The sequence below is a fragment of the Narcine bancroftii genome, chromosome 3 (assembly GCF_036971445.1).
Source record: "Narcine bancroftii isolate sNarBan1 chromosome 3, sNarBan1.hap1, whole genome shotgun sequence".
NCBI lineage: Eukaryota > Metazoa > Chordata > Chondrichthyes > Torpediniformes > Narcinidae > Narcine > Narcine bancroftii.
The window spans coordinates 291,172,476-291,191,122 of record NC_091471.1 but is presented as its reverse complement, the minus strand read 5'-3'; positions in this window follow the sequence as shown (position 1 = coordinate 291,191,122).

The following is an 18,647-nucleotide window of genomic DNA, read 5'->3' as shown; positions in this document are numbered from 1 at the left end:
GGGAAATAGAGGTGGGGAATCAGATATGGGGAATCAGAGGTGTGGAATCAGAGGTTGGGAATCAGAGGCAGGGAATCAGAGGCGGGGAAACAGAGGCGGGGAATCAGATATGGTGAATCAGAGGTGGCGAATCAAAGGCGGTGAAACAGAGATGGGGAATCAGGGCAGGGAAACAGAGGCAGGGAATCAGAGCTGGGGAAACAGAGGCGGGGAATCAGATATGGGGAATCAGAGGTGGGGAATCAGGGGCGGGGAATCAGTGGCAGGGAATCAGAGCTGGGGAATCAGAGGTGGGGAATCAGAGCTGGGGAAACAGAGGCGGGGAATCAGATATGGGGAATCAGAGGTGGGGAATCAGGGGCGGGGAATCAGTGGCAGGGAATCAGAGGCCGGGAATAAAAGGCGGGGAATCAGAGCTGGAGAATCAGAGGCGGGGAATCAGAGTTGGGGAATCAGAGGAGGGGAATCAGATATGGGGAAACAGAGGTGGGGAATTAGAGGTTGCGAATCAGAGGCAGGGAATCAGAGACGGGGAATCTGAGGCGGGGTATCAGAGGTGGTGAATCAGAGAAGGGGAATCAGAGGTGGGGAATCAGAGGCAGGGAATCAGACGCAGGGAATCAGAGGCGGGGAATCATAGCTGGCGAATTAGAGGAGGGGAATCAGAGTTGGGGAATCAGAGGCGGGGAATCAGATATGGGGAAACAGAGGCGGGGAATCAGAGGCGGGGAAACAGAGGCGGTGAATCAGATATGGGGATTCAGAGGTGGGGAATCAGAGGTTGGGAATCAGAGGCAGGGAATCAGAGGCGGGGAATCAGAGGCAGGGAATCAGATGCGGGGAATCAGAGGCGGGGAAACAGAGCTGGGGAATCAGAGGCGGGGAATCAGAGTTGGGGAAGCAGAGGCTAGGAATCAGAGGCGGGGAATCAGAGATGGGGATTCAGAGGCGGGGAATGAGATATGGAGAATCTGAGGCGGGGAATCAGAGGCGGGGAAATAGAGGTGGGGAATCAGATGTGGGGAATCAGAGGTGGCGAATCAAAGGCGGTGAATCAGAGATGGGGAATCAGAGTCGGGGAATCAGAGGCAGGGAATCAGATGCGGGGATTCAGAGCTGGGGAATCAGAGGTGGGGAATCAGATATGGGGAATCAGAGGTGGCGAATCAAAGGCGGTGAATCAGAGATGGGGAATCAGAGGTGGGGAATCAGGGGCAGGGAATCAGTGGCAGGGAATCAGAGGCGGGGAATCAGAGGCGGGGAATCAGAGGCAGGGAATCAGACACGGGGAATCAGATGCGGGGAATCAGAGATGGGGAATCAGAGGCGGGGAATCAGAGTTGGGGAATCAGAGGCGGGGAATCAGATATGGGGAAATAGAGGCGGGGAATCAGATATGGGGAATCAGAGGTGTGGAATCAGAGGTTGGGAATCAGAGGCAGGGAATCAGAGGCGGGGAAACAGAGGCGGGGAATCAGATATGGGGAATCAGAGGTGGCGAATCAAAGGCGGTTATACAGAGATGGGGAATCAGGGCAGGGAATCAGAGGCAGGGAATCAGAGCTGGGGAAACAGAGGCGGGGAATCAGATATGGGGAATCAGAGGTGGGGAATCAGGGGCAGGGAATCAGTGGCAGGGAATCAGAGCTGGGGAATCAGAGGTGGGGAATCAGAGCAGGGGAAAGAGAGGCGGGGAATCAGATATGGGGAATCAGAGGTGGGGAATCAGGATCGGGGAATCAGTGGCAGGGAATCAGAGGCCGGGAATAAAAGGCGGGGAATCAGAGCTGGGGAATCAGAGGCGGGGAATCAGGGGCAGGGAATCAGTGGCAGGGAATCAGAGGCGGGGAATCAGAGGCGGGGAATCAGAGGCAGGGAATCAGACACGGGGAATCAGAGGCGGGGAATCAGAGATGGGGAATCAGAGGCGGGGAATCAGAGTTGGGGAATCAGAGGCGGGGAATCAGATATGGGGAAATAGAGGCGGGGAATCAGATATGGGGAATCAGAGGTGGGGAATCAGGGGCAGGGAATCAGTGGCAGGGAATCAGAGGCGGGGAATCAGAGGCGGGGAATCAGAGATGGGGATTCAGAGGCGGGGAATGAGATATGGAGTATCTGAGGCGGGGAATCAGAGGCGGGGAAATAGAGGTGGGGAATCAGATATGGGGAATCAGAGGTGGCGAATCAAAGGCGGTGAATCAGAGATGGGGAATCAGAGTCGGGGAATCAGAGGCAGGGAATCAGATGCGGGGATTCAGAGCTGGGGAATCAGAGGTGGGGAATCAGATATGGGGAATCAGAGGTGGCGAATCAAAGGCGGTGAATCAGAGATGGGGAATCAGAGGTGGGGAATCAGGGGCAGGGAATCAGTGGCAGGGAATCAGAGGCGCGGAATCAGAGGCGGGGAATCAGAGGCAGGGAATCAGACACGGGGAATCAGAGGCGGGGAATCAGAGATGGGGAATCAGAGGCGGGGAATCAGAGTTGGGGAATCAGAGGCGGGGAATCAGATATGGGGAAATAGAGGCGGGGAATCAGATATGGGGAATCAGAGGTGTGGAATCAGAGGTTGGGAATCAGAGGCAGGGAATCAGAGGCGGGGAAAGAGAGGCGGGGAATCAGATATGGGGAATCAGAGGTGGCGAATCAAAGGCGGTTATACAGAGATGTGGAATCAGGGCAGGGAATCAGAGGCAGGGAATCAGAGCTGGGGAAACAGAGGCGGGGAATCAGATATGGGGAATCAGAGGTGGGGAATCAGGGGCGGGGAATCAGTGGCAGGGAATCAGAGCTGGGGAATCAGAGGTGGGGAATCAGAGCTGGGGAAAGAGAGGCGGGGAATCAGATATGGGGAATCAGAGGTGGGGAATCAGGATCGGGGAATCAGTGGCAGGGAATCAGAGGCCGGGAATAAAAGGCGGGGAATCAGAGCTGGGGAATCAGAGGCGGGGAATCAGAGTTGGGGAATCAGAGGAGGGGAATCAGATATGGGGAAACAGAGGCCGGGAATCAGAGGCAGGGAAACAGAGGCGGGGAATCAGATATGGGGAATCAGAGGTGGGGAATTAGAGGCGGGGAATCAGAGGCAGGGAATCAGACACGGGGAATCAGAGGCGGGGAATCAGAGATGGGGAATCAGAGGCCGGGAATAAAAGGCGGGGAATCAGAGCTGGGGAATCAGAGGCGGGGAATCAGAGTTGGGGAATCAGAGGAGGGGAATCAGATATGGGGAAACAGAGGCCGGGAATCAGAGGCAGGGAAACAGAGGCGGGGAATCAGATATGGGGAATCAGAGGTGGCGAATCAAAGGCGGTGAATCAGAGATGGGGAATCAGAGTCGGGGAATCAGAGGCAGGGAATCAGATGCGGGGATTCAGAGCTGGGGAATCAGAGGTGGGGAATCAGATATGGGGAATCAGAGGTGGCGAATCAAAGGCGGTGAATCAGAGATGGGGAATCAGAGGTGGGGAATCAGGGGAAGGGAATCAGTGGCAGGGAATCAGATATGGGGAAACAGAGGCGGGGAATCAGAGGCAGGGAATCAGACGCCGGGTATCAGAGGCGGGGAATCAGAGCTGGGGAATCAGAGGCGGGGAATCAGAGTTGGGGAATCAGAGGCGGGGAATCAGATATGGGGAAATAGAGGCGGGGAATCAGATATGGGGAATCAGAGGTGTGGAATCAGAGGTTGGGAATCAGAGGCAGGGAATCAGAGGCGGGGAAACAGAGGCGGGGAATCAGATATGGGGAATCAGAGGTGGCGAATCAAAGGCGGTTATACAGAGATGGGGAATCAGGGCAGGGAATCAGAGGCAGGGAATCAGAGCTGGGGAAACAGAGGCGGGGAATCAGATATGGGGAATCAGAGGTGGGGAATCAGGGGCGGGGAATCAGTGGCAGGGAATCAGAGCTGGGGAATCAGAGGTGGGGAATCAGAGCTGGGGAAAGAGAGGCGGAGAATCAGATATGGGGAATCAGAGGTGGGGAATCAGGATCGGGGAATCAGTGGCAGGGAATCAGAGGCCGGGAATAAAAGGCGGGGAATCAGAGCTGGGGAATCAGAGGCGGGGAATCAGGGGCAGGGAATCAGTGGCACGGAATCAGAGGCGGGGAATCAGAGGCGGGGAATCAGAGGCAGGGAATCAGACACGGGGAATCAGAGGCGGGGAATCAGAGATGGGGAATCAGAGGCGGGGAATCAGAGTTGGGGAATCAGAGGCGGGGAATCAGATATGGGGAAATAGAGGCGGGGAATCAGATATGGGGAATCAGAGGTGGGGAATCAGGGGCAGGGAATCAGTGGCAGGGAATCAGAGGCGGGGAATCAGAGGCGGGGAATCAGAGATGGGGATTCAGAGGCGGGGAATGAGATATGGAGAATCTGAGGCGGGGAATCAGAGGCGGGGAAATAGAGGTGGGGAATCAGATATGGGGAATCAGAGGTGGCGAATCAAAGGCGGTGAATCAGAGATGGGGAATCAGAGTCGGGGAATCAGAGGCAGGGAATCAGATGCGGGGATTCAGAGCTGGGGAATCAGAGGTGGGGAATCAGATATGGGGAATCAGAGGTGGCGAATCAAACGCGGTGAATCAGAGATGGGGAATCAGAGGTGGGGAATCAGGGGCAGGGAATCAGTGGCAGGGAATCAGAGGCGGGGAATCAGAGGCGGGGAATCAGAGGCAGGGAATCAGACACGGGGAATCAGAGGCGGGGAATCAGAGATGGGGAATCAGAGGCGGGGAATCAGAGTTGGGGAATCAGAGGCGGGGAATCAGATATGGGGAAATAGAGGCGGGGAATCAGATATGGGGAATCAGAGGTGTGGAATCAGAGGTTGGGAATCAGAGGCAGGGAATCAGAGGCGGGGAAACAGAGGCGGGGATTCAGATATGGGGAATCAGAGGTGGCGAATCAAAGGCGGTTATACAGAGATGGGGAATCAGGGCAGGGAATCAGAGGCAGGGAATCAGAGCTGGGGAAACAGAGGCGGGGAATCAGATATGGGGAATCAGAGGTGGGGAATCAGAGGCGGGGAAAGAGAGGCGGGGAATCAGATATGGGGAATCAGAGGTGGCGAATCAAAGGCGGTTATACAGAGATGTGGAATCAGGGCAGGGAATCAGAGGCAGGGAATCAGAGCTGGGGAAACAGAGGCGGGGAATCAGATATGGGGAATCAGAGGTGGGGAATCAGGGGCGGGGAATCAGTGGCAGGGAATCAGAGCTGGGGAATCAGAGGTGGGGAATCAGAGCTGGGGAAAGAGAGGCGGGGAATCAGATATGGGGAATCAGAGGTGGGGAATCAGGATCGGGGAATCAGTGGCAGGGAATCAGAGGCCGGGAATAAAAGGCGGGGAATCAGAGCTGGGGAATCAGAGGCGGGGAATCAGAGTTGGGGAATCAGAGGAGGGGAATCAGATATGGGGAAACAGAGGCCGGGAATCAGAGGCAGGGAAACAGAGGCGGGGAATCAGATATGGGGAATCAGAGGTGGGGAATTAGAGGCGGGGAATCAGAGGCAGGGAATCAGACACGGGGAATCAGAGGCGGGGAATCAGAGATGGGGAATCAGAGGCCGGGAATAAAAGGCGGGGAATCAGAGCTGGGGAATCAGAGGCGGGGAATCAGAGTTGGGGAATCAGAGGAGGGGAATCAGATATGGGGAAACAGAGGCCGGGAATCAGAGGCAGGGAAACAGAGGCGGGGAATCAGATATGGGGAATCAGAGGTGGCGAATCAAAGGCGGTGAATCAGAGATGGGGAATCAGAGTCGGGGAATCAGAGGCAGGGAATCAGATGCGGGGATTCAGAGCTGGGGAATCAGAGGTGGGGAATCAGATATGGGGAATCAGAGGTGGCGAATCAAAGGCGGTGAATCAGAGATGGGGAATCAGAGGTGGGGAATCAGGGGAAGGGAATCAGTGGCAGGGAATCAGATATGGGGAAACAGAGGCGGGGAATCAGAGGCAGGGAATCAGACGCCGGGTATCAGAGGCGGGGAATCAGAGCTGGGGAATCAGAGGCGGGGAATCAGAGTTGGGGAATCAGAGGCGGGGAATCAGATATGGGGAAATAGAGGCGGGGAATCAGATATGGGGAATCAGAGGTGTGGAATCAGAGGTTGGGAATCAGAGGCAGGGAATCAGAGGCGGGGAAACAGAGGCGGGGAATCAGATATGGGGAATCAGAGGTGGCGAATCAAAGGCGGTTATACAGAGATGGGGAATCAGGGCAGGGAATCAGAGGCAGGGAATCAGAGCTGGGGAAACAGAGGCGGGGAATCAGATATGGGGAATCAGAGGTGGGGAATCAGGGGCGGGGAATCAGTGGCAGGGAATCAGAGCTGGGGAATCAGAGGTGGGGAATCAGAGCTGGGGAAAGAGAGGCGGAGAATCAGATATGGGGAATCAGAGGTGGGGAATCAGGATCGGGGAATCAGTGGCAGGGAATCAGAGGCCGGGAATAAAAGGCGGGGAATCAGAGCTGGGGAATCAGAGGCGGGGAATCAGGGGCAGGGAATCAGTGGCACGGAATCAGAGGCGGGGAATCAGAGGCGGGGAATCAGAGGCAGGGAATCAGACACGGGGAATCAGAGGCGGGGAATCAGAGATGGGGAATCAGAGGCGGGGAATCAGAGTTGGGGAATCAGAGGCGGGGAATCAGATATGGGGAAATAGAGGCGGGGAATCAGATATGGGGAATCAGAGGTGGGGAATCAGGGGCAGGGAATCAGTGGCAGGGAATCAGAGGCGGGGAATCAGAGGCGGGGAATCAGAGATGGGGATTCAGAGGCGGGGAATGAGATATGGAGAATCTGAGGCGGGGAATCAGAGGCGGGGAAATAGAGGTGGGGAATCAGATATGGGGAATCAGAGGTGGCGAATCAAAGGCGGTGAATCAGAGATGGGGAATCAGAGTCGGGGAATCAGAGGCAGGGAATCAGATGCGGGGATTCAGAGCTGGGGAATCAGAGGTGGGGAATCAGATATGGGGAATCAGAGGTGGCGAATCAAACGCGGTGAATCAGAGATGGGGAATCAGAGGTGGGGAATCAGGGGCAGGGAATCAGTGGCAGGGAATCAGAGGCGGGGAATCAGAGGCGGGGAATCAGAGGCAGGGAATCAGACACGGGGAATCAGAGGCGGGGAATCAGAGATGGGGAATCAGAGGCGGGGAATCAGAGTTGGGGAATCAGAGGCGGGGAATCAGATATGGGGAAATAGAGGCGGGGAATCAGATATGGGGAATCAGAGGTGTGGAATCAGAGGTTGGGAATCAGAGGCAGGGAATCAGAGGCGGGGAAACAGAGGCGGGGATTCAGATATGGGGAATCAGAGGTGGCGAATCAAAGGCGGTTATACAGAGATGGGGAATCAGGGCAGGGAATCAGAGGCAGGGAATCAGAGCTGGGGAAACAGAGGCGGGGAATCAGATATGGGGAATCAGAGGTGGGGAATCAGGGGCGGGGAATCAGTGGCAGGGAATCAGAGCTGGGGAATCAGAGGTGGGGAATCAGAGCTGGGGAAAGGGAGGCGGGGAATCAGATATGGGGAATCAGAGGTGGGGAATCAGGATCGGGGAATCAGTGGCAGGGAATCAGAGGCCGGGAATAAAAGGCGGGGAATCAGAGCTGGGGAATCAGAGGCGGGGAATCAGAGTTGGGGAATCAGAGGAGGGGAATCAGATATGGGGAAACAGAGGCCGGGAATCAGAGGCAGGGAAACAGAGGCGGGGAATCAGATATGGGGAATCAGAGGTGGGGAATTAGAGGCGGGGAATCAGAGGCAGGGAATCAGACACGGGGAATCAGAGGCGGGGAATCAGAGATGGGGAATCAGAGGCGGGGAATAAGAGGCAGGGAATCAGACGCCGGGTATCAGAGGCGGGGAATCAGAGCTGGGGAATCAGAGGCGGGGAATCAGAGTTGGGGAATCAGAGGCGGGGAATCAGATATGGGGAAATAGAGGCGGGGAATCAGATATGGGGAATCAGAGGTGTGGAATCAGAGGTTGGGAATCAGAGGCAGGGAATCAGAGGCGGGGAAACAGAGGCGGGGAATCAGATATGGGGAATCAGAGGTGGCGAATCAAAGGCGGTTATACAGAGATGGGGAATCAGGGCAGGGAATCAGAGGCAGGGAATCAGAGCTGGGGAAACAGAGGCGGGGAATCAGATATGGGGAATCAGAGGTGGGGAATCAGGGGCGGGGAATCAGTGGCAGGGAATCAGAGCTGGGGAATCAGAGGTGGGGAATCAGAGCTGGGAAAGAGAGGCGGGGAATCAGATATGGGGAATCAGAGGTGGGGAATCAGGATCGGGGAATCAGTGGCAGGGAATCAGAGGCCGGGAATAAAAGGCGGGGAATCAGAGCTGGGGAATCAGAGGCGGGGAATCAGAGTTGGGGAATCAGAGGAGGGGAATCAGATATGGGGAAACAGAGGCCGGGAATCAGAGGCAGGGAAACAGAGGCGGGGAATCAGATATGGGGAATCAGAGGTGGGGAATTAGAGGTTGCGAATCAGAGGCAGGGAATCAGAGGCGGGGAATCACAGGCGGGGAATCAGAGGCAGGGAATCGGATGTGCGGAATCAGAGATGGGGAATCAGAGGTGGGGATTCAGAGGTGGTGAATCAGAGAAGGGGAATCAGAGGCGGGGAATCAGAGGCAGGGAATCAGATGCAGGGAATCAGAGGCGGGGAATCATAGCTGGCGAATTAGAGGAGGGGAATCAGAGTTGGGGAATCAGAGGCGGGGAATCAGATATGGGGAAACAGAGGCGGGGAATCAGAGGTGGGGAAACAGAGGCGGGGAATCAGATATGGGGATTCAGAGGTGGGGAATCAGAGGTTGGCAATCAGAGGCAGGGAATCAGAGGCGGGGAATCAGAGGCAGGGAATCAGATGCGGGGAATCAGAGGCGGGGAAACAGAGCTGGGGAATCAGAGGCGGGGAATCAGAGTTGGGGAAGCAGAGGCTAGGAATCAGAGGCGGGGAAACAGAGGCAGGGAATCAGATGTGCGGAATCAGAGATGGGGAATCAGAGGCAGGGAATCAGAGGCGGGGAAACAGAGGCGGGGAATCAGATATGGGGAATCAGAGGTGGGGAATCAGGGGCAGGGAATCAGTGGCAGGGAATCAGAGGCGGGGAATCAGAGGCGGGGAATCAGAGGCAGGGAATCAGACACGGGGAATCAGAGGCGGGGAATCAGAGATGGGGAATCAGAGGCGGGGAATCAGAGGCAGGGAATCGGACGCCGGGTATCAGAGGCGGGGAATCAGAGCTGGGGAATCAGAGGCGGGGAATCAGAGTTGGGGAATCAGAGGCGGGGAATCAGATATGGAGAAATTGAGGTGGGGAATCAGATATGGGGAATCAGAGGTGGGGAATCAGATATGGGGAATCAGAGGTGTGGAATCAGAGGTTGGGAATCAGAGGCAGGGAATCAGAGGCGGGGAAACAGAGGCGGGGAATCAGATATGGTGAATCAGAGGTGGCGAATCAAAGGCGGTGAAACAGAGATGGGGAATCAGGGCAGGGAATCAGAGGCAGGGAATCAGAGCTGGGGAAACAGAGGCGGGGAATCAGATATGGGGAATCAGAGGTGGGGAATCAGGGGCGGGGAATCAGTGGCAGGGAATCAGAGCTGGGGAATCAGAGGTGGGGAATCAGAGCTGGGGAAACAGAGGCGGGGAATCAGATATGGGGAATCAGAGGTGGGGAATCAGGGGCGGGGAATCAGTGGCAGGGAATCAGAGGCCGGGAATAAAAGGCGGGGAATCAGAGCTGGAGAATCAGAGGCGGGGAATCAGAGTTGGGGAATCAGAGGAGGGGAATCAGATATGGGGAAACAGAGGCCGGGAATCAGAGGCAGGGAAACAGAGGCGGGAAATCAGATATGGGGAATCAGAGGTGGGGAATTAGAGGTTGCGAATCAGAGGCAGGGAATCAGAGACGGGGAATCAGAGGCGGGGAATCAGAGGCAGGGAATCGGATGTGCGGAATCAGAGATGGGGAATCAGAGGTGGGGATTCAGAGGTGGTGAATCAGAGAAGGGGAATCAGAGGTGGGGAATCAGAGGCAGGGAATCAGACGCAGGGAAACAGAGGCGGGGAATCATAGCTGGCGAATTAGAGGAGGGGAATCAGAGTTGGGGAATCAGAGGCGGGGAATCAGATATGGGGAAACAGAGGCGGGGAATCAGAGGCGGGGAAACAGAGGCGGTGAATCAGATATGGGGATTCAGAGGTGGGGAATCAGAGGTTGGGAATCAGAGGCAGGGAATCAGAGGCGGGGAATCAGAGGCAGGGAATCAGATGCGGGGAATCAGAGGCGGGGAAACAGAGCTGGGGAATCAGAGGCGGGGAATCAGAGTTGGGGAAGCAGAGGCTAGGAATCAGAGGCGGGGAATCAGAGATGGGGATTCAGAGGCGGGGAATGAGATATGGAGAATCTGAGGCGGGGAATCAGAGGCGGGGAAATAGAGGTGGGGAATCAGATATGGGGAATCAGAGGTGGCGAATCAAAGGCGGTGAATCAGAGATGGGGAATCAGAGTCGGGGAATCAGAGGCAGGGAATCAGATGCAGGGAATCAGAGGCGGGGAAACAGAGGTGGGGAATCAGATATGGGGAATCAGAGGTGGCGAATCAAAGGCGGTGAATCAGAGATGGGGAATCAGATGCGGGGAATCAGAGGCAGGGAATCAGATGCGGGGATTCAGAGCTGGGGAATCAGAGGCGGGGAATCAGATATGGGGAATCAGAGGCGGGGAATCAGAGGCAGCGAAACAGAGGCGGGGAATCAGATATGGGGAATCAGAGGTGGGGAATCAGGGGCAGGGAATCAGTGGCAGGGAATCAGAGGCGGGGAATCAGAGACGGGGAATCAGAGGCAGGGAATCAGACACGGGGAATCAGAGGCGGGGAATCAGAGATGGGGAATCAGAGGCGGGGAATAAGAGGCAGGGAATCAGACGCCGGGTATCAGAGGCGGGGAATCAGAGCTGGGGAATCAGAGGCGGGGAATCAGAGTTGGGGAATCAGAGGCGGGGAATCAGATATGGGGAAATAGAGGCGGGGAATCAGATATGGGGAATCAGAGGTGTGGAATCAGAGGTTGGGAATCAGAGGCAGGGAATCAGACACGGGGAATCAGAGGCGGGGAATCAGAGATGGGGAATCTGAGGCGGGGAATAAGAGGCAGGGAATCAGACGCCGGGTATCAGAGGCGGGGAATCAGAGCTGGGGAATCAGAGGCAGGGAATCAGAGTTGGGGAATCAGAGGCGGGGAATCAGATATGGGGAAATAGAGGCGGGGATTCAGATATGGGGAATCAGAGGTGTGGAATCAGAGGTTGGGAATCAGAGGCAGGGAATCAGAGGCGGGGAAACAGAGGCGGGGAATCAGATATGGGGAATCAGAGGTGGCGAATCAAAGACGGTGATACAGAGGTGGGGAATCAGGGGCGGGGAATCAGTGGCAGGGAATCAGAGGCCGGGAATAAAAGGCGGGGAATCAGAGCTGGGGAATCAGAGGCGGGGAATCAGAGTTGGGGAATCAGAGGAGGGGAATCAGATATGGGGAAACAGAGGCCGGGAATCAGAGGCAGGGAAACAGAGGCGGGGAATCAGATATGGGGAATCAGAGGTGGGGAATTAGAGGTTGCGAATCAGAGGCAGGGAATCAGAGGCGGGGAATAAGAGGCGGGGAATCAGAGGCAGGGAATCGGATGTACGGAATCAGAGATGGGGAATCAGAGGTGGGGATTCAGAGGTGGTGAATCAGAGAAGGGGAATTAGAGGAGGGGAATCAGAGTTGGGGAATCAGAGGCGGGGAATCAGATATGGGGAAACAGAGGCGGGGAATCAGAGGCGGGGAAACAGAGGCGGGGAATCAGATATGGGGAATCAGAGGTGGGGAATCAGGGGCAGGGAATCAGTGGCAGGGAATCAGACGCGGGGAATCAGAGGCGGGGAATCAGAGGCAGGGAATCAGACACGGGGAATCAGAGGCGGGGAATCAAAGATGGGGAATCAGAGGCGGGGAATCAGAGGCAGGGAATCGGATGCCGGAAATCAGAGGCGGGAAATCAGAGCTGGGGAATCAGATGCGGGGAATCAGAGTTGGGGAATCAGAGGCGGCGAAGCAGATATGGGGAAAATGAGGCGGGGAATCAGATATGGGGAATCAGAGGTGGGGAATCAGATATGGGGAATCAGAGGCTGGGAATCAGAGGGGGGGAAACAGAGGCGGGGAATAAGATATGGGGAATCAGAGGTGGGGAATCAGGGGCGGGGAATCAGTGGCAGGGAATCAGAGGCGGGGAATCAGAGGCGGGGATTCAGAGGCAGGGAATCAGACACGGGGAATCAGAGGTGGGGAATCAGAGATGGGGAATCAGAGGCGGGGAATCAGAGGCAGGGAATCAGACGCGGGGAATAAGAGGTGGGGAATCAGAGCTGGGGAATCAGAGGCGGGGAATCAGAGCTGGGGAATCAGAGGCGGGGAATCAGAGGCAGGGAATCAGACGCGGGGAATCAGAGGTGGGGAATCAGAGGCGGTGAATCAGAGATGGGGAATAAGAGGCGGGGAATCAGAGGCAGGAAATCAGAGGCAGGAAATCAGACACGGGGATTCAGAGGCTGGGAATCAGACGGGGGGAATCAAAGGCGGGGAATCAGAGCTGGTGAATCAGATGCAGGGAATCAGAGTTGGGGATTCAGAGGCGGGGAATCAGATATGGGGAAACAGAGGCGGGGAATCAGAGGCGGGCAAACAGAGGCGGGGAATTAGATATGGGGAATCACAGGCGGGGAATCAGAGGCAGGGAATAGAACGCGGGGAATCAGAGGCAGGGAATCAGAGCTGGGGAATCGGAGGCGGGGAATCAGATATGGGAAAACAGAAGCGGGGAATCAGAGGCGGGGAAACAGAGGCGGGGAATCAGACATGGGGAATCGGATGCGGAGAATCAGAGGTGGGGAATCAGAGCTGGGGAATCAGAGGCGGGGAATCAGAGTTGGGGCATCAGAGGTGGGGAATTAGATATGGGGAAACAGAGGCGGGGAATCAGAGGCGGGGAAACAGAGGCGGGGAATCAGATATGGGGAATCAGATGTGGGGAATCAGAGGCAGGGAATCAGATGTGCGGAATCAGAGATGGGGAATCAGAGGCAGGGAATCAGAATCAGAAGCGGGGAATCAGAGGCCGGGAATCAGAGACCGGGAATCAGATGCTGGGAATAAGAGGCCGGGAATCAGAGGTGGGGAATCAGTGTCCGGGAATCAGAGATGGGGATTCAGAGGCGGGGAATGAGATATGGAGAATCAGAGGTGGGGAATCAGAGGCGGGGAAACAGAGGTGGTGAATCAGATATGGGGAATCAGAGGTGGCGAATCAAAGGCGGTGAATCAGAGATGGGGAATCAGAGGCGGGGAATCAGAGGCAGGGAATCAGATGCGGGGAATCAGAGGAGGCGAATCAGAGCTGGCGAATCAGAGGCGGGGAATCAGAGGTGGGCAATCAGAGCCGGGGAATCAGATATGGGGAAACAGAGGCGGGGAATCAGATATGGGGAATAAGAGGTGGGGAATCAGAGGTTGTGAATCAGAGATGGGGAATCAAGGCGGGGAATCAGAGGCAGGGAATCAGATGCGGGGAATCAGAGGCATGGATTCAGAGCTGGGGAATCAGAGGCGGGGAATCAGAGTTGGGGAATCAGAGGCAGGGAATCAGATATGGGGAATCAGAGGCGGGGAATCAGAGGCGGGGAAACAGAGGCGGGGAATCAGATATGGGGAATCAGAGGTGGGGAATCAGGGGCAGGGAATCAGTGGCAGGGAATCAGAGGCGGGGAATCAGAGGCGGGGAATCAGAGGCAGGGAATCAGACACGGGGAATCAGAGGCGGGGAATCAGAGATGGGGAATCAGAGGCGGGGAATCAGAAGCAGGGAATCGGACGCCGGGTATCAGAGGCGGGGAATCAGAGCTGGGGAATCAGAGGCGGGGAATCAGAGTTGGGGAATCAGAGGCGGGGAATCAGATATGGGGAAATAGAGGTGGGGAATCAGATATGGGGAATCAGAGGTGTGGAATCAGAGGTTGGGAATCAGAGGCAGGGAATCAGAGGCGGGGAAACAGAGGCGGGGAATCAGATATGGTGAATCAGAGGTGGCGAATCAAAGGCGGTGAAACAGAGATGGGGAATCAGGGCAGGGAAACAGAGGCAGGGAATCAGAGCTGGGGAAACAGAGGCGGGGAATCAGATATGGGGAATCAGAGGTGGGGAATAAGGGGCGGGGAATCAGTGGCAGGGAATCAGAGCTGGGGAATCAGAGGTGGGGAATCAGAGCTGGGGAAACCGAGGCGGGGAATCAGATATGGGGAATCAGAGGTGGGGAATCAGGGGCGGGGAATCAGTGGCAGGGAATCAGAGGCCGGGAATAAAAGGCGGGGAATCAGAGCTGGAGAATCAGAGGCGGGGAATCAGAGTTGGGGAATCAGAGGAGGGGAATCAGATATGGGGAAACAGAGGCCGGGAATCAGAGGCAGGGAAACAGAGGCGGGGAATCAGATATGGGGAATCAGAGGTGGGGAATTAGAGGTTGCGAATCAGAGGCAGGGAATCAGAGACGGGGAATCAGAGGCGGGGTATCAGAGGCAGGGAATCGGATGTGCGGATTCAGAGATGGGGAATCAGAGGTGGGGATTCAGAGGTGGTGAATCAGAGAAGGGGAATCAGAGGTGGGGAATCAGAGGCAGGGAATCAGACGCAGGGAATCAGAGGCGGGGAATCATAGCTGGCGAATTAGAGGAGGGGAATCAGAGTTGGGGAATCAGAGGCGGGGAATCAGATATGGGGAAACAGAGGCGGGGAATCAGAGGCGGGGAAACAGAGGCGGTGAATCAGATATGGGGATTCAGAGGTGGGGAATCAGAGGTTGGGAATCAGAGGCAGGGAATCAGAGGCGGGGAATCAGAGGCAGGGAATCAGATGCGGGGAATCAGAGGCGGGGAAACAGAGCTGGGGAATCAGAGGCGGGGAATCAGAGTTGGGGAAGCAGAGGCTAGGAATCAGAGGCGGGGAATCAGAGATGGGGATTCAGAGGCGGGGAATGAGATATGGAGAATCTGAGGCGGGGAATCAGAGGCGGGGAAATAGAGGTGGGGAATCAGATATGGGGAATCAGAGGTGGCGAATCAAAGGCGGTGAATCAGAGATGGGGAATCAGAGTCGGGGAATCAGAGGCAGGGAATCAGATGCGGGGATTCAGAGCTGGGGAATCAGAGGTGGGGAATCAGATATGGGGAATCAGAGGTGGCGAATCAAAGGCGGTGAATCAGAGATGGGGAATCAGAGGTGGGGAATCAGGGGCAGGGAATCAGTGGCAGGGAATCAGAGGCGGGGAATCAGAGGCGGGGAATCAGAGGCAGGGAATCAGACACGGGGAATCAGAGGCGGGGAATCAGAGATGGGGAATCAGAGGCGGGGAATAAGAGGCAGGGAATCAGACGCCGGGTATCAGAGGCGGGGAATCAGAGCTGGGGAATCAGAGGCGGGGAATCAGAGTTGGGGAATCAGAGGCAGGGAATCAGATATGGGGAAATAGAGGCGGGGAATCAGATATGGGGAATCAGAGGTGTGGAATCAGAGGTTGGGAATCAGAGGCAGGGAATCAGAGGCGGGGAAACAGAGGCGGGGAATCAGATATGGGGAATCAGAGGTGGCGAATCAAAGGCGGTTATACAGAGATGGGGAATCAGGGCAGGGAATCAGAGGCAGGGAATCAGAGCTGGGGAAACAGAGGCGGGGAATCAGATATGGGGAATCAGAGGTGGGGAATCAGGGGCGGGGAATCAGTGGCAGGGAATCAGAGCTGGGGAATCAGAGGTGGGGAATCAGAGCTGGGGAAAGAGAGGCGGGGAATCAGATATGGGGAATCAGAGGTGGGGAATCAGGATCGGGGAATCAGTGGCAGGGAATCAGAGGCCGGGAATAAAAGGCGGGGAATCAGAGCTGGGGAATCAGAGGCGGGGAATCAGAGTTGGGGAATCAGAGGAGGGGAATCAGATATGGGGAAACAGAGGCCGGGAATCAGAGGCAGGGAAACAGAGGCGGGGAATCAGATATGGGGAATCAGAGGTGGGGAATTAGAGGTTGCGAATCAGAGGCAGGGAATCACAGGCGGGGAATCACAGGCGGGGAATCAGAGGCAGGGAATCGGATGTGCGGAATCAGAGATGGGGAATCAGAGGTGGGGATTCAGAGGTGGTGAATCAGAGAAGGGGAATCAGAGGCGGGGAATCAGAGGCAGGGAATCAGACGCAGGGAATCAGAGGCGGGGAATCATAGCTGGCGAATTAGAGGAGGGGAATCAGAGTTGGGGAATCAGAGGCGGGGAATCAGATATGGGGAAACAGAGGCGGGGAATCAGAGGTGGGGAAACAGAGGCGGGGAATCAGATATGGGGATTCAGAGGTGTGGAATCAGAGGTTGGCAATCAGAGGCAGGGAATCAGAGGCGGGGAATCAGAGGCAGGGAATCAGATGCGGGGAATCAGAGGCAGGGAAACAGAGCTGGGGAATCAGAGGCGGGGAATCAGAGTTGGGGAAGCAGAGGCTAGGAATCAGAGGCGGGGAAACAGAGGCAGGGAATCAGATGTGCGGAATCAGAGATGGGGAATCAGAGGCAGGGAATCAGAATCAGAAGCGGGGAATCAGAGGCCGGGAATCAGAGGCCGGGAATCAGATGCTGGGAATAAGAGGTCGGGAATCAGAGGTGGGGAATCAGAGTCCGGGAATCAGAGATGGGGATTCAGAGGCGGGGAATGAGATATGGAGAATCAGAGGCGGGGAATCAGAGGCGGGGAAATAGAGGTGGGGAATCAGATATGGTGAATCAGAGGTGGCGAATCAAAGGCGGTGAATCAGAGATGGGGAATCAGAGGCGGGGAATCAGAGGCAGGGAATCAGATGCGGGGAATCAGAGGCGTGGATTCAGATCTGGGGAATCAGAGGCGGGGAATCAGAGTTGGGGAATCAGAGGCAGGGAATCAGATATGGGGAATCAGAGGCGGGGAATCAGAGGCGGGGAAACAGAGGCGGGGAATCAGATATGGGGAATCAGAGGTGGGGAATCAGGGGCAGGGAATCAGTGGCAGGGAATCAGAGGCGGGGAATCAGAGGCGGGGAATCAGAGGCAGGGAATCAGACACGGGGAATCAGAGGCGGGGAATCAGAGATGGGGAATCAGAGGCGGGGAATCAGAGGCAGGGAATCGGACGCCGGAAATCAGAGGCGGGGAATCAGAGCTGGGGAATCAGAGGCGGGGAATCAGAGTTAGGGAATCAGAGGCGGGGAATCAGATATGGGGAAATAGAGGTGGGGAATCAGATATGGGGAATCAGAGGTGTGGAATCAGAGGTTGGGAATCAGAGGCAGGGAATCAGAGGCGGGGAAACAGAGGCGGGGAATCAGATATGGTGAATCAGAGGTGGCGAATCAAAGACGGTGAAACAGAGATGGGGAATCAGGGCACGGAATCAGAGGCAGGGAATCAGAGCTGGGGAAACAGAGGCGGGGAATCAGATATGGGGAATCAGAGGTGGGGAATCAGGGGCGGGGAATCAGTGGCAGGGAATCAGAGCTGGGGAATCAGAGGTGGGGAATCAGAGCTGGGGAAACAGAGGCGGGGAATCAGATATGGGGAATCAGAGGTGGGGAATCAGGGGCGGGGAATCAGTGGCAGGGAATCAGAGGCCGGGAATAAAAGGCGGGGAATCAGAGCTGGGGAATCAGAGGCGGGGAATCAGAGTTGGGGAATCAGAGGAGGGGAATCAGATATGGGGAAACAGAGGCCGGGAATCAGAGGCAGGGAAACAGAGGCGGGAAATCAGATATGGGGAATCAGAGGTGGGGAATTAGAGGTTGCGAATCAGAGGCAGGGAATCAGAGACGGGGAATCAGAGGCGGGGAATCAGAGGCAGGGAATCGGATGTGCGGAATCAGAGATGGGGAATCAGAGGTGGGGATTCAGAGGTGGTGAATCAGAGAAGGGGAATCAGAGGTGGGGAATCAGAGGCAGGGAATCAGACGCAGGGAATCAGAGGCGGGGAATCATAGCTGGCGAATCAGAGGCGGGGAATCAGATATGGGGAAACAGAGGCGGGGAATCAGAGGCGGGGAAACAGAGGCGGTGAATCAGATATGGGGATTCAGAGGTGGGGAATCAGAGGTTGGGAATCAGAGGCAGGGAATCAGAGGCGGGGAATCAGAGGCAGGGATTCAGATGCGGGGAATCAGAGGCGGGGAAACAGAGCTGGGGAATCAGAGGCGGGGAATCAGAGTTGGGGAAGCAGAGGCTAGGAATCAGAGGCGGGGAATCAGAGATGGGGATTCAGAGGCGGGGAATGAGATATGGAGAATCTGAGGCGGGGAATCAGAGGCGGGGAAATAGAGGTGGGGAATCAGATATGGGGAATCAGAGGTGGCGAATCAAAGGCGGTGAATCAGAGATGGGGAATCAGAGTCGGGGAATCAGAGGCAGGGAATCAGATGCGGGGAATCAGAGGCGGGGAATCAGAGTCCGGGAATCAGAGATGGGGATTCAGAGGTGGCGAATCAAAGGCGGTGAATCAGAGATGGG